This window comes from Nothobranchius furzeri, chromosome 18 (genome assembly GCF_043380555.1).
Source record: "Nothobranchius furzeri strain GRZ-AD chromosome 18, NfurGRZ-RIMD1, whole genome shotgun sequence".
NCBI classification, from domain to species: domain Eukaryota; kingdom Metazoa; phylum Chordata; class Actinopteri; order Cyprinodontiformes; family Nothobranchiidae; genus Nothobranchius; species Nothobranchius furzeri.
In genome coordinates, this window is record NC_091758.1 from 10,544,834 (window position 1) to 10,557,515 (window position 12,682).

Below are 12,682 nucleotides of genomic sequence, written 5' to 3' on the forward strand. Positions count from 1 at the left end.
ATCCTCCCTGGTCTCGTTATCCATAACGAGGACCAGCTGGTGTCCAATCACCACACCCTCGAAGCTCGGCAGCTTCCGTCTTCTGTCCATCACACTCTCCCCCTCTTTGTCCTGAAGGACTCGCCCTCGAGTCCTAGATTTCCACCTGATAATCCTTATACCAAGCAGGGGGCTTCCTCTGACGAACCACGCGTTGCTCCACAGCTCTAGGTTCCTCGACCGTCCCAGGGATACGTCCTCCCGATCCTCCTCCAACCACACCCCCTCGAGCAGCCTCTCCATGCAATGGGGCGGGGTTGCTTGAATCACCGGAGCCCTTCGTCTCCGAAAACCGTTGAGCACTCCTGCTGATGTCCTCCCAGGTGGCATCCGGCTGATGAACCACCCGCTGTTCCGCAGCTCCACGTCTATCGATCTCCCCAGGGGGACGTCCTTCCGGTCCTTCTGCAACAGCACCTCCTCGAGCAGTCTCTCCACGTGATGGGGCCGGGTCACTTGCGCCGCCAGACCTGCTCGTCTCTGCAGACCAATGATGAATCCTGCTGGTGTCCTCCCAGGTAGCATCCTGCTGACGCAGACTCTGCCTCGCTCGCTCTCGGGACCCCACAGCCAGCGGTGCTGCGACTGCTGAAAGAGAAGTGCACGGCTTAAGTCGGTTGAAATGAATCACCTTCTCAGGACCCCCCTCAACGGGTATAAGCCTGTATAGCACATCTGTCAGTCGCTCCAGGACCCTAAACGGTCCTTTATATCGTCTCTGCAGTTTGGGGCACACCCCTCGCCTCCTCAGCTTATTTCGGACCCACACCAATTCACCTTCTGAGTAGAACTGGCAGGTGGCCCTAAAATCATAGGCCCTCTTTTGTTGCGCCGCGGCTCTGCTCTGATGGTGTTTCACTGCCTCTACCACCGAAGTTAAGGTTTCCTGCAAACCTGTCACATACTCATCTACCGAGGCAAAGAGTTCTCCCTGATCCAGGCCCAACATAACGTCAACAGGCAGTACAATCTCCCGCCCGAACAGAACCTTATAAGGGGTGACAGATGTGTTAGCATGAACACTACTTCTATAAGCCAACATTACATATGGCAGCAAGGCGTCCCAGTTAAGCTGGTTATCTTCCACAAAGAAGGTCAACATAGTCAGCAACGTCCAATTAAACCTCTCCACTAATCCGTCTGACTGGGGGTGATAGGGGGTTGTCCTCGTTTTGTGGATCTGCAAAAGTTCACATAGCTCTCGGAACAGTTTTGACTCGAAATTCCTCCCCTGGTCGGAATGGAGGCTCCGCGGTACCCCAAACCGACACACCCATTCCTCAGTCAGCACCCTCGCAATTGTTTTAGCTTCTTGATTAGGGAGTGGGAAGGCTTCTGTCCATTTAGAGAAATAGTCACCTACTACCATGATGTACTTATTTCTCAGTCCAGTTTCAGGAAGTGGACCCAAAATATCCACGGCAATGCGCTCGAAGGGCCTAGAGGTCAGTGACTGCTCCAAAGGTGCACGTGGTGTTCCTCCATGCATTTTAACCGAGCCACAGTCCGCACACTCACGAACCCAAGCCCTTACGTCCTTAAACCAATCGGGCCAATAGAAACGGTCTTTTATCTTGCCTTGCAGTTTTTGAACCCCCAGATGGCCTCCTGTGGGGGCATTATGCAACTGCTTCAAGACCCCTGGCACCAAAGCCCGAGGCAAAACAACCTGGATCACCTGCGCAGCATCAGAATTCGCTGGTGCTACCCGCACCAACTGGGAACCCCGAATTTCGAGTTGATCCCACACAGGTGCAAATGGTTTTAGTTCTGGGTCATCGGGGCCTATACACTCTACACCCTGTTTGGCATCCCTGATTCGCTTCAGCACTGGATCATCTAGCTGCGCCTGGCTGAGTTCGTCCATCTCTGAAGTCTGGCTAGCTCCTGAGCCTCCCTCTTGAAGCGAGCACACCCTCAACTCAGCTCCCAAGGGCTGCGCTCCCTGGTCAGCTGGTAAGTTTTCTGGTTTCCAATTTGGCAGTCTGGAAAGGGCATCCGCGTTACTATGCAGTCTACCTGGCCGATGAATGATTTTATATTGGAAATTGGCCAGCTGCTCTACCCATCTAGCCAGTTGTCCCTCCAAACCCTGGAAGTTATGCAGCCATCGTAGAGAGTTTTGGTCTGTCCTTAGCACAAATTCTTTACCCAACAAATAATGTTTGAAGTGCTTAGTAAACGTAACCAGACTCAAGAGCTCCTTCTTTGTCGTGGGATATTTGCGTTCCTGCCTTGTAAGAGCCCTACTAGCATAAGCTATAACCTGCTCTGTTTCCCCTTCAACCTGTGATAATACAGCCCCAATCCCCACCTCGCTAGAGTCTGTATCTAAAATAAACGATTTCTTGGGGTCGGGGTAGGTCAATACAGGAGCAGTTATTAAACAGGTTTTAAGTTTCTCGAAGGCCTCTTGACACTCTTCACTCCACTGAAAGCGTTTTCCTCTTTCTTGTAACCGGTGCAATGGGCGAGCAATGTCTGCAAAGCCTTTCACGAACCGTCTATAATAAGACGCCAGGCCCAAAAAGCTCTGGACCTCCGTCTGATTAGCTGGGATGGGCCACTCTCTTACTGCCTCTATTTTAGCTGGATCTGGTTTAACAACTTCAGCGGAAATCACATGACCTAGATAATGGACCTGTGTAGAAAAAAGGTCACACCTAGAAGGCTTTACTTTTAGATTAGACTGCCTCAACTCCTCCAAAACCGTGCCCAGACGTGCTAGATGCTCCTGGAAATCACGCCCGAACACGATAATGTCATCCAGGTAAACTAGACAAACAGTCCACTGCAAATCAGCCAGAATCAGGTCCATCAGGCGCTGAAATGTACCAGGGGCGTTACACAGCCCAAAACTTAGCACATTAAATTCAAACAATCCCTGGCGAGTGATAAAAGCAGTCTTGTGCCGGTCCCTAGGGTCTACTTCTACCTGCCAATAACCACTAGCCAAGTCTAAGGTTGAAAACCATTTGGCATGCACCAAGCTGTCCACAGCATCATCGATTCGGGGCAGAGGATAAGCGTCTTTTCTAGTGACCTCATTCAGTTTCCTATAGTCCACACAAAACCTATATCCACCCCCTTTCTTTTTAACCAGAACCACTGGGGCAGCCCACGGACTACAGGAGGGGTGAATAATGTCATTCGCCAACATGTCTCTCAAATTATCTGTTACTTCCTGTTGTAAATGAAGTGGAATCCTTCGGGGGTGCATTTTTATGGGTGCAGCCTCCCCAGTGTCAATTTCATGCGAGATGATCTGTGTTCTTCCTAAGTCTGTATCCCCTTGACTGAATAGAGACAGATTTTGTAGGAGCAGCTGTCTAACTGCTGCGACTTCCGCAGGGGCGAATCCTTTCTCACCAACTTTAAACTGGGTCATCAAAGATTCTACGGTCCAAGGCTGAGAGCCTTGCTCCTTATTCACCCGATCTGCCCGCTCGTCTTCCACCTCAACATCAGTGAAAAGCGTGCCCACTCTCATGCCGCCTTTTAACATTAGTGGGTCGTCGCTCACATTTATCACCCGCACTGGGAGTTGGCCCTGGTCAACCTTGCAAATAACTCTCGCCACAAGCAAGTCACAGCGCTTAGAAAGGTGTTCAGATGGCTCTAGCAACCCCTGGGCATAATCACCCCAGCTGTCCTTAATTTGTCCTGGTATTATAGCTTCGCTTCGCGGCGGAACTACGGTATCCGTTTGCACCACTACGACCTGTGGGTTTAAAGAAGGTTCCAAGTCAAGCAGTGGGAACACTCTGCCCATGATCTTACACGTTTTGGTGCCCAGATCAACCACCATGCCATGTTTGGACAGAAAATCAAATCCTAACAACACCTCATCTGAGGGGATGTCTGATACCAAGAATTCCGCCACGAAAGCCAGGGGGCCCAGCTGACACGTTGTTTGCCAACATCCCATAATGCACATTCCTCCCCCATTCGCAGCTGTAACATTGCCCTCGTATGGAGTTAATTCACCCACCCCTCGAGTGAAGGACAACCACAGCTTTCGAGAAATCACAGAACGGGAAGCTCCTGTATCTACCAGAACCTGGCAGTCACACCCACCTATCCTGGCTTTCAAGTACCCAGCATTTCCTCTTCTTACAGGGGTCTCAACAACAGAGAGGGGGGCGGGCATTTGACCCACTGTACACGCCCCCTCTAGTTTCCCTGCACGTAAGGGCAGTCCCGACGTAAATGCCGGTTACAGCCACACTCCCAGCAGCCTCCCAACCTCCCATTTCCCTTTTTCCGGGAATATTCTTGCCTAGGCTGCGAGTTCGTGTTCTGAGTGTCATGGTGGGGACCCGATGCAACAGGTACAGAAAGTGTGTGCACCACATTCTGGAGGGATTTCACCTCCTGTCTCAAGCTCTCGACCACCCCCACTAGCGAAGCAATGCTTCCATCATTAGCATCTTTCTCGGTTATCCCTCTCACTCTTGTGTCAGATACTGAGCTGGTCTCCAAACCCTTAATGAGATCAAGCTCCGCCGCTAGGTTGATGGCCTCCTCAAGTGACACGGGTTTAGCACTCCGTAAACACACTCTCATGTCCCCGTTCCCCACATGAGCTATGAACTGATCTTTAGCCAACAAATCTTGTGTGTTGGGATCCGCTGTCGGGTAAGCTTTAACGACAGCCCGTCGTAATGCCATCCCAAAGTCACGGACACTTTCATTATGCCACCTACGTCGAGCGGAGAAAACAGCTCTATTCCAATCAGCGCTGTCACACGGATCCAAACACTTCCCCATTTGCTCTTTTAACATGGCATAATTAGCTTTAACGCTCCCCGACAAGCCATTATAAACCTCTCGAGCCTTGTCAGACAACAGGAGACACCGAAACTTCAACTTAAGGGGCTCATCCCAGTTATTTACATCGGCTGCCATTTCAAATTGTCCAACCCAGTCTGCCCATTCTCGGCCAACACCGGAAAAGCTCTCCGGCATAAAAATCGGCCGAGCTGCTGTGCTCACGGGCTGATTTCCAGCTGGTCTCAACGGAGGAGGTGTGTTATTTTCAGGTTCTGACATTTTGGATTGCTAGATCCCACTTCTGACACCAGTGTAATGAAAGTAGCCGTGGGCAGCACGGGCAGAATATCTTGCCCTCCAGTCAGAACCTGAACACACCACCAGTAGGCACTGATTTATAAAAGGATATACTTTATTACACAATCTGCTAAAACACACAAATCAACCCCAATCATAAAACCTATACTAAAATACTGTGGCCAAAGTCTCCCCTCCTAAAATCACAGTCTGGCATGCGTCACACAAGCAGCGGTACTTAGCTGTCTCAGATGTGGTGACCCCCCTTCCCGGGGTCTGAGCTTCCAGCACCGTCCAACGCCCCGGGATGTAGCTTGCGAGGACGGCGGGTAAATCCACAAGTAAATCCACTGCCAGAGTCTGTAGCGGCAGATGTCGGCGTGGTCTTGGCATCACCTAAGCCCAGCCCTATAGCTGCCTAAAGAAGGCGACCAGCCTTCCCTCCTGACGCTGGAACTCTAAACACCTGCTTAGCTATCTTCGTCGCCGGCAGCCCTAACGACTGCGAACGACCCCACCCCCCAAAGTCCGATGCCTCAATGACAGGTCGACCACGCACACCTCTCAGTAGGTCTGTCACCCTTTTATCCTCCCTGGCCTCGTTATCCATAACGAGGACCAGCTGGTGTCCAATCACCACACCCTCGAAGCTCGGCAGCTTCCGTCTTCTGTCCATCACACACCGTTTAGTTTATTTTATTTTTTACATGCGGACAGGGGGCTGCTGCTTCTGAATCTGAACACATCTTTGAGCGGAGACATTAAAGACAGCTGATGCATGAATCAAACAATAAAGTAAAACACGTAAGGGAACGTCATATTTAGTATAGCATACATTTATTAGAGGTAGTTTCAAATGTAGAGCTGGACGACCTTCAGAAGAATATACTTTAAAGAATATCTGTGGTCATCCATATGAAATATTTGTTATATTTGGATTTTGTATATACAAAGAACTAATATGTTTAAAATTCTACATTTGTTACAGCTATGATAACATCACCTCCACTCCGCTGACTCACACTCAGTGGTCAAGCCCAAAGCCTCCAGATGTATCAACAATTCAAGATTCACTGTCGGATCAGTAAGTTCCCAGCAAACAAACTGAGTTGTGCATGTGCGTAAGAATGTTGCATAGAAAAAGGCATACCAATTACCATGTGTTAGCTGTGTATTTATTTGCACGCATGGGTGTGTGTGTGTGTGTGTATTACAGAGAAGCTGATAAACAGCCTGGATATCTGGCACGGTGCAAAGAACCTCTGTAAAAAGATTCAAGCTGTATGTGTGCTGTTCCTGCTCTTCTTTTATTCTGGTAAGATACGAATTATTTCATTCCTATACTCTTTATTTTTTCAGGCTGGACGAGAGAAGGACTGTGCCCTGCTTCTGATTTGGAACAGAGACGTTTGCAACCACTTTTGGTACTGCTGTAAGGAAGCCACATCTTTTTAAGATTTCATTGTAAGTTTTATTTCCTAGATATAATTTATAAGAAATTGTGGATCGGTCCGGCTGCGTCTCCCAGTCCACCCTCACATCTGGCTCCGGGAGGGTGGAGAGGAACGCAGAGGCTCGATGGCGGCGTGGCGGAGTTGGAGGAGGAGAAGCCGGCTGGTGGCTCGGGGTGAGCCATCGGAGCAGGTACTCCCAGGGGAGAACCTCCCCGCTGGATCCTTTGGGAGGTCGGTTCATTCTGTCACGGTGCAGGTGTGTTGAGCGGTTTGTGAGGATCCAAATGCTGGGGAGGAAGCAGGCAGGCAGGCAATCTGGACATGCAAAAGGTCTTTTAACAGTAACTGCACGCAGGACATGGAAACAATGAACCGACAAAACACACAGAACTGAGAGGGTTTAAATACATGAGGGCTGGGAGCTTGGGTGATTGGAAAACGAGAGGCAGGTGGGAGCAATTAACAGGGACACATGACTGAATAGAATGGGGAGACAGGACAGGGTGTGACAAAATGCTGTGGGTGACGAGGAGAGACAACTTGATGTTTACAACTGTACCTACATCTAAAGGGAACCAAACGTGTGCTTCTATTTCAGCTGTACATAATGTGCCATATCAAATATTTTCTGGTGGATGTAAGCCTTTCATAAAACATTGATTTTATACGTAAGAGCTAATTTAAAAAATTCATAACCGTTTGTTTATATTTCCGCATAAATTTTTTAAATACATTTTTGCTGAGGTAAATTGTTTATGTATTTTTAAATGTAAATAAAGTTGTGTTTGAACACCTAACAAACCCTGGAAGACTTTTTTTTATTAAAACCTGGAAATGTTACATATTTGAAGTGTCAGAATACAACCGTGTAATTAATCAGGTTATGAGGGTGCAAGTAAAGCTCTTGAGGTCTCTTTTTTTGAGGTAAATTACAAAAAGATTTATTAGGCATCTACAAATGTTTTACACTCTTGATGGAAGAAAGCCTACATACATTTGGATCTGGGAAACTATCTCTAATTTTCCACACACAACATGAAGGTATAACAATTCTAACACCAGGTCCCAGAAGGCCATACTGCCAGACAATAAAGTTCCTGTATGCAGCATAGCTGAACTGTCTATGGCTTTCTCCTGGATCCCGGATGTCAGCCTCCGCTCTTAGGTCGTTCCAGATTCGTCTGGCCAGTCTCAATGCACCTTCATTCAAGATGTATAAGTTGTTGTTGACAACATTTTTGTTCCAGCGGTGTTGCCATATTTCTGCACTGTAGACAGACACTCCAGCTGGGTGACTGTGGAGGACAAGGTCCAGGTTGAGGGTGATCAGGGGTGAGACTCATCAGGTCAAAGATGAGACTAGGTTCCCGTGTGAGACATCTTTGTAGAAGCTGTTGGCACTCTTCTAGCGTCAGTCTCTTTATCCTAGCCTGTGAATGCAAAATCACACTTTTAAATTGTTGTGCTTGGCTAATGGACTCATAAAACTTTCAGATGCTACATGTTACAGGCATAAGGACCTTGAGTGCAAAATGTTTGGAATAAAATGAAGGAAGTACATTCACAACATTTTTCTGTGTATTCACTGTAGCACAATGTAACTCATAATGTTGGATGGAGCAGAGTATGTTATGAATACGGTAGAAAAAATCCACATAACATATTTCACACATTCAAAATCGGGATAATCATACAGATGAAATAATTGGACTTGTAATGGAGAAAATGTAAAATAAAGGCTTTGCTTTTGGCGTCTTTTTGCACAAAATTATGATAAGTTAGTAGTTAGATGTGCACGCATACCTCTTTCACTGCCACCAAACTGTTGCTGGAGTTGTTGGACCCTTTCTAAGTCATCCCGTGTAAGGTCAGCGAGCAGACCCCCACGGGTTCTAGCTTGACCTCGAACTCGACGTCGACCTCTGACACGGCCGCCTCCTTCCTGCTCTCGGCTGCTGCGGGTTGTTGAAGCTGTGGCTCTTCCGGCCCTGGATCGTCTCACTCGGTCTCTAGGTGCACCCCTCATCCTGAATCTTGGTCGGGATGGACCGGGCACGGGCTCGTAGTCCGTATCGGAACCAACAAGTCTTTCCTCAGGAAAGCTCTAAACCAATCAGCAAAACAATATAACTTATTTGCTAATTGATAGCTTCTTTTGTAATGCTATAGTTAGCTATGAAGATGCTCGTAATGCTACATGGAATATAACTTACTGGTGGAGAATCCGACATTGTGGGGAAAAAAGAATTTGCTAGAGTCAACAGGTGCAAAGCCGGCAGTTGCTTGGAAACAGAGTGTGCACGAACATGCTCAACGGACTGATAGAGGGGTGCGCATGTGCATTTTAAAGAACGTTGAGTGGGCGGTTCTTCAGAAACATTCGCTGTGTCTCAACCATCAAGATTAATATATGGACAATGGGTTTCCATAGGCTCCAATAACAAGTTTTTGTATTAAAATGGGAGGTGGCCACCACCGCCATTTTGACCGTGTCACAGGTTCCATCAAGCCCAGACAATTCTATAAAAGGGAAGAGAGGTGGAGCTGAGGGTGGGGCTGTAAGGCTGGGATCAACTGACGACACCCGGTCGAACTAGCTACAAGCTAACCTGAAGCTAACCCAAAGCTAATGCGGAGGTGGGAGCTAAGCTAACGGAGGTAGCAACCTAGCTACAACCGGAGTTAACTGTGCACAACACCAGAGCTTCTGAGTCAGAGATACGCCGGGCTGACAGCTGGGTACAACCGTGTGGAACACAGAGGTCTTGGAGACCTCGGCAGTCGCACAGCAGACAAGTACCGCTGCGCAGAGCTGCCGCTGGGGAGAACCGGGTGGAAAGGTTTCCATCCCAGACCTCCACAAGCCGTCAGCCCGCCGCAGCACACAGAAGCCGCGATCAGACAGCGATGCGCCGAGCTGCTGGGAGAACCAGCCGTCAGCCCGCGCAGCTAACAGAAGTCGCGATCAGACAGAGATGGACTGGGCTGCGGGGAGAAACAGCCGGCATTCCGGGTGGAAAACATCGGTCTCCCGAGAGCTCCACAAGCCGATAGTCGGAACCCAGCTCCACCAACATGTTATATTTCAACCCATTTTCTAAAGTGCAGCATTATGTTAAATGCACTGGGTTTTACCCTATTAAATTTAAATTTCATGGTTAAACAGTACATGTTAACATCTAAGCTCAGCTCGGCAGGGTAACCCTAAAATACATAAATATAATTTTACTTACCGAAAAAATCAAGTGGAGACTCCTTGGACGCTCTATTAGTGCAATTAATGCCACAGCAAGTCATTTTGTCCAACAATTGCATAATATCCAAAAAAGAATACACACACACAGAGACTCAAAATCCCGGAACAGTTTCCAAGCCAGACCGAGGCTCTACTGAGGCCTTTCCACGGAGCTAGCTCTGTGGTCACGTGGGTCTGATGCTCATTAATTATACAGAATTTTAGGCTTTTAATACACTTAAACAGAAGAGTGAGAAAAAAATTCACCCCCCTCAGAGTTGTCATAAGTGTAAACTAGATCATTTAAACCAAAAACATGTTTTGGTACCAGGCTGTAAACATGTTTATTTCTGCTGTGAAATTGGTATTTTTAACATGGGAGTCAATGAGGATTTGCTCACTTCTGACACCAGCCCCTAGTGGATGAGGGTGGAACTGCAATTTTTGGTACTTCCAGGTTGGGACCCATTTTAGAGCCGCATTCTCTCTGCTGTCTGAGCCCGATTCGGTCTGACCAATTGCCGTAATTACAGTAAATTTATCTGGACAAAAACTAGAAAGTTTGCTGATTTATTTTGTGCATTTTCTCAGAAAATGAGCGCATGTCTCGCGCGTTGCCTCAGGCTCGAGAACTATGCATCTGGGAGGGGTTCGGGACTCAATGTTTGGACGGTTGAGAACTCCCAGACACAGGTGCGCGCACACACACACACACACACGCAGCTGAGCCGCAGAAAGCATGCAAGGCAGGGCAACACTGAGGTTCGGAGATTGAGTTTTTGACCTGTTCCTCTGGTTTTTCCCTCAGATTGTTGGTGACGCTGCAGCTGGGTTAAACATAACTGCCTCATTTTCCTCCATAAAACTCCACAATATTCAAGATAATAAATGCGGTCGGGCTGGCATGTTGATACTGACATGAAGCAGTTACAACCAAATCTTTTACGCTAGCTCCACCCGATATTAATGTCAGCAAAGTTTACTTAAGCTTAATTTTACTTAATGGGATATTTCTTGTCATTTGCACAAACCAACTTCTAATCTCCGGTCTGCCCGACGCTCCTTCCTGGGCCAACGTGGATGGAGACCGTTGCTTGTTGTGTGATATTTTGTTTAAAATGTTCCAGATTTTATGTTTCTACTGTTTATGTCATAATGTCTTACTGCCTCAGTCTTCGGGTGGCCAGCCGTTTTGCAGAGGGGTACGTGCCCCCCACCATGCCCCCCTCTGGACACGCCACTGCTACTAAACTTCAAAGTCCTCCACTTGGGTGACTTTAGGGCCCAATGGTCTGGTGGACCGGATGTGGCCAGTAGGCCAACAGTTTCAGTTTACGTTCACTGGTTTATTTGAAGGATGACTACTGAAATCTGCTTTACTTATATTTAACTAAGCTTCTCTCTCTCTCTCTCTCTCTCTCTCTCTCTCTCAGAATTCATAAATACCACAACACAAATGTAGAAACAATGTAGTTTATTCTGAACAGAAACCAACACGTGCAGTAGAATATTTTCAGCAAAATAAATGTGTGTGTGTGTGTGTGTGCGTGTGTGTTAGGGGGGTAGTGTAATCAGAGCAGCCAAAATGTGAGGACACACAAAACTTGGCGTGTTAATAAACTAAACTCTCATGTTTACGAGGCTCATTCCTTGCTCTCGTGTCATTACGTCCAAGTGTTGCAAACACATTCTGGTTTTTGGATTCTTTAGCTGTAGATCAGACTGAACACCCGTGCAGACTCCATCTCAAACTTCATTAATACAAAACGTGTGATTTTTTTCTGTGAAACTTTAGCGGTCAAGCGAACAGCAGAACAGCTGGAACAGACAAATCTACTCGGCCTCATCACAAACATGAAAATACGAACGGATCAATGTGCAACATGAATGTTTTTGCCTCCAAATTATGTTTGATTTATCATTTCAGCAGCAAGTTCATCTGTTCAAATGATGTTTCGAAACTTGTTTTTTGTAAAAGTTATAAATCCAGTTGTAGACAGCGTCCTGAACAGCCTCGGTTTGGAGAAATGGAGATTACATCCTACAAGATGCTAACGGTTGGATCTCATTGAAGACCAAAGTAGATTACTGCCATCTTAAAACAGCTCATGTGATTTTATAAACCTACTGCCGTCAAATGATTTCAAACAGTCAACTGTTGCATTTGTGCATAAATCACAGATTTGAGCCTTTCTAAGACAGCAGCAATACTTTGAACTAGCTCATCATTCCTGTGGGGTGTAGTCTGTTTCTTCAAACAGAGGTTGTTCATGAAGTCGTGTGCAATTAGTAGGTCAGAAAATGTATTATTTACAAAGAAAACCCATTCTTAATGGACCAAGTATCCATGTTTTTCCAAACGTGAAGTATTTGGGTTGCACCTCATTGACCTGTGCTCATTTTTGTGCCGATTGTTCTTTGTGCTGAGTCATGTTTGTGTCTGACAGGTGATTTCACATCCAGGTGTGTGTCTCTGCTGCCACGATAACAAAATAAAGCTAGAATCTGGTTAATTCAGGATACAAAGAAGAAATACAAAATCCTCCATCATACTTCGGTCTAAAAAGGATGTAAGAACGTACACAGTCTGTGTTAAAGTAGGAATATTTAACAAAATAGCGCATACAAAACTTTAATACATGAAAGTACAATTAAAACTTTTCTTTGTGTGTCACTTGATTCAGTTAGAAGATCCTCAGACGGCCGTCTGAGTGTGGCAGAGCGACTAACTGGAAGCTAATCTGACATTCAGACTGAACTTAACATCACTCAGAGAAATAATCGGTCTTCCTCTAGTCTTTGCATGTCTGGACTTACTGATGCCGTCACTCTCCTTTTATTTCCCAGAATGCTACTGCATCATGGACATCTGTCTTTATTCTAA

At 46.8% G+C, this 12,682-nt stretch overlaps 1 long non-coding RNA gene across 1 annotated transcript; it reads left to right on the forward strand.

Moving 5' to 3' along the window:
* The first annotated feature begins 6,062 nt into the window (after nucleotides 1-6,062).
* LOC139063902 (uncharacterized) lies at nucleotides 6,063-6,586 on the forward strand. Its single transcript, XR_011517213.1, has 3 exons — nucleotides 6,063-6,193; nucleotides 6,326-6,390; nucleotides 6,469-6,586. It is a non-coding gene; the product is annotated as an uncharacterized lncRNA (long non-coding RNA).
* The last annotated feature ends 6,096 nt before the right edge of the window (nucleotides 6,587-12,682 follow it).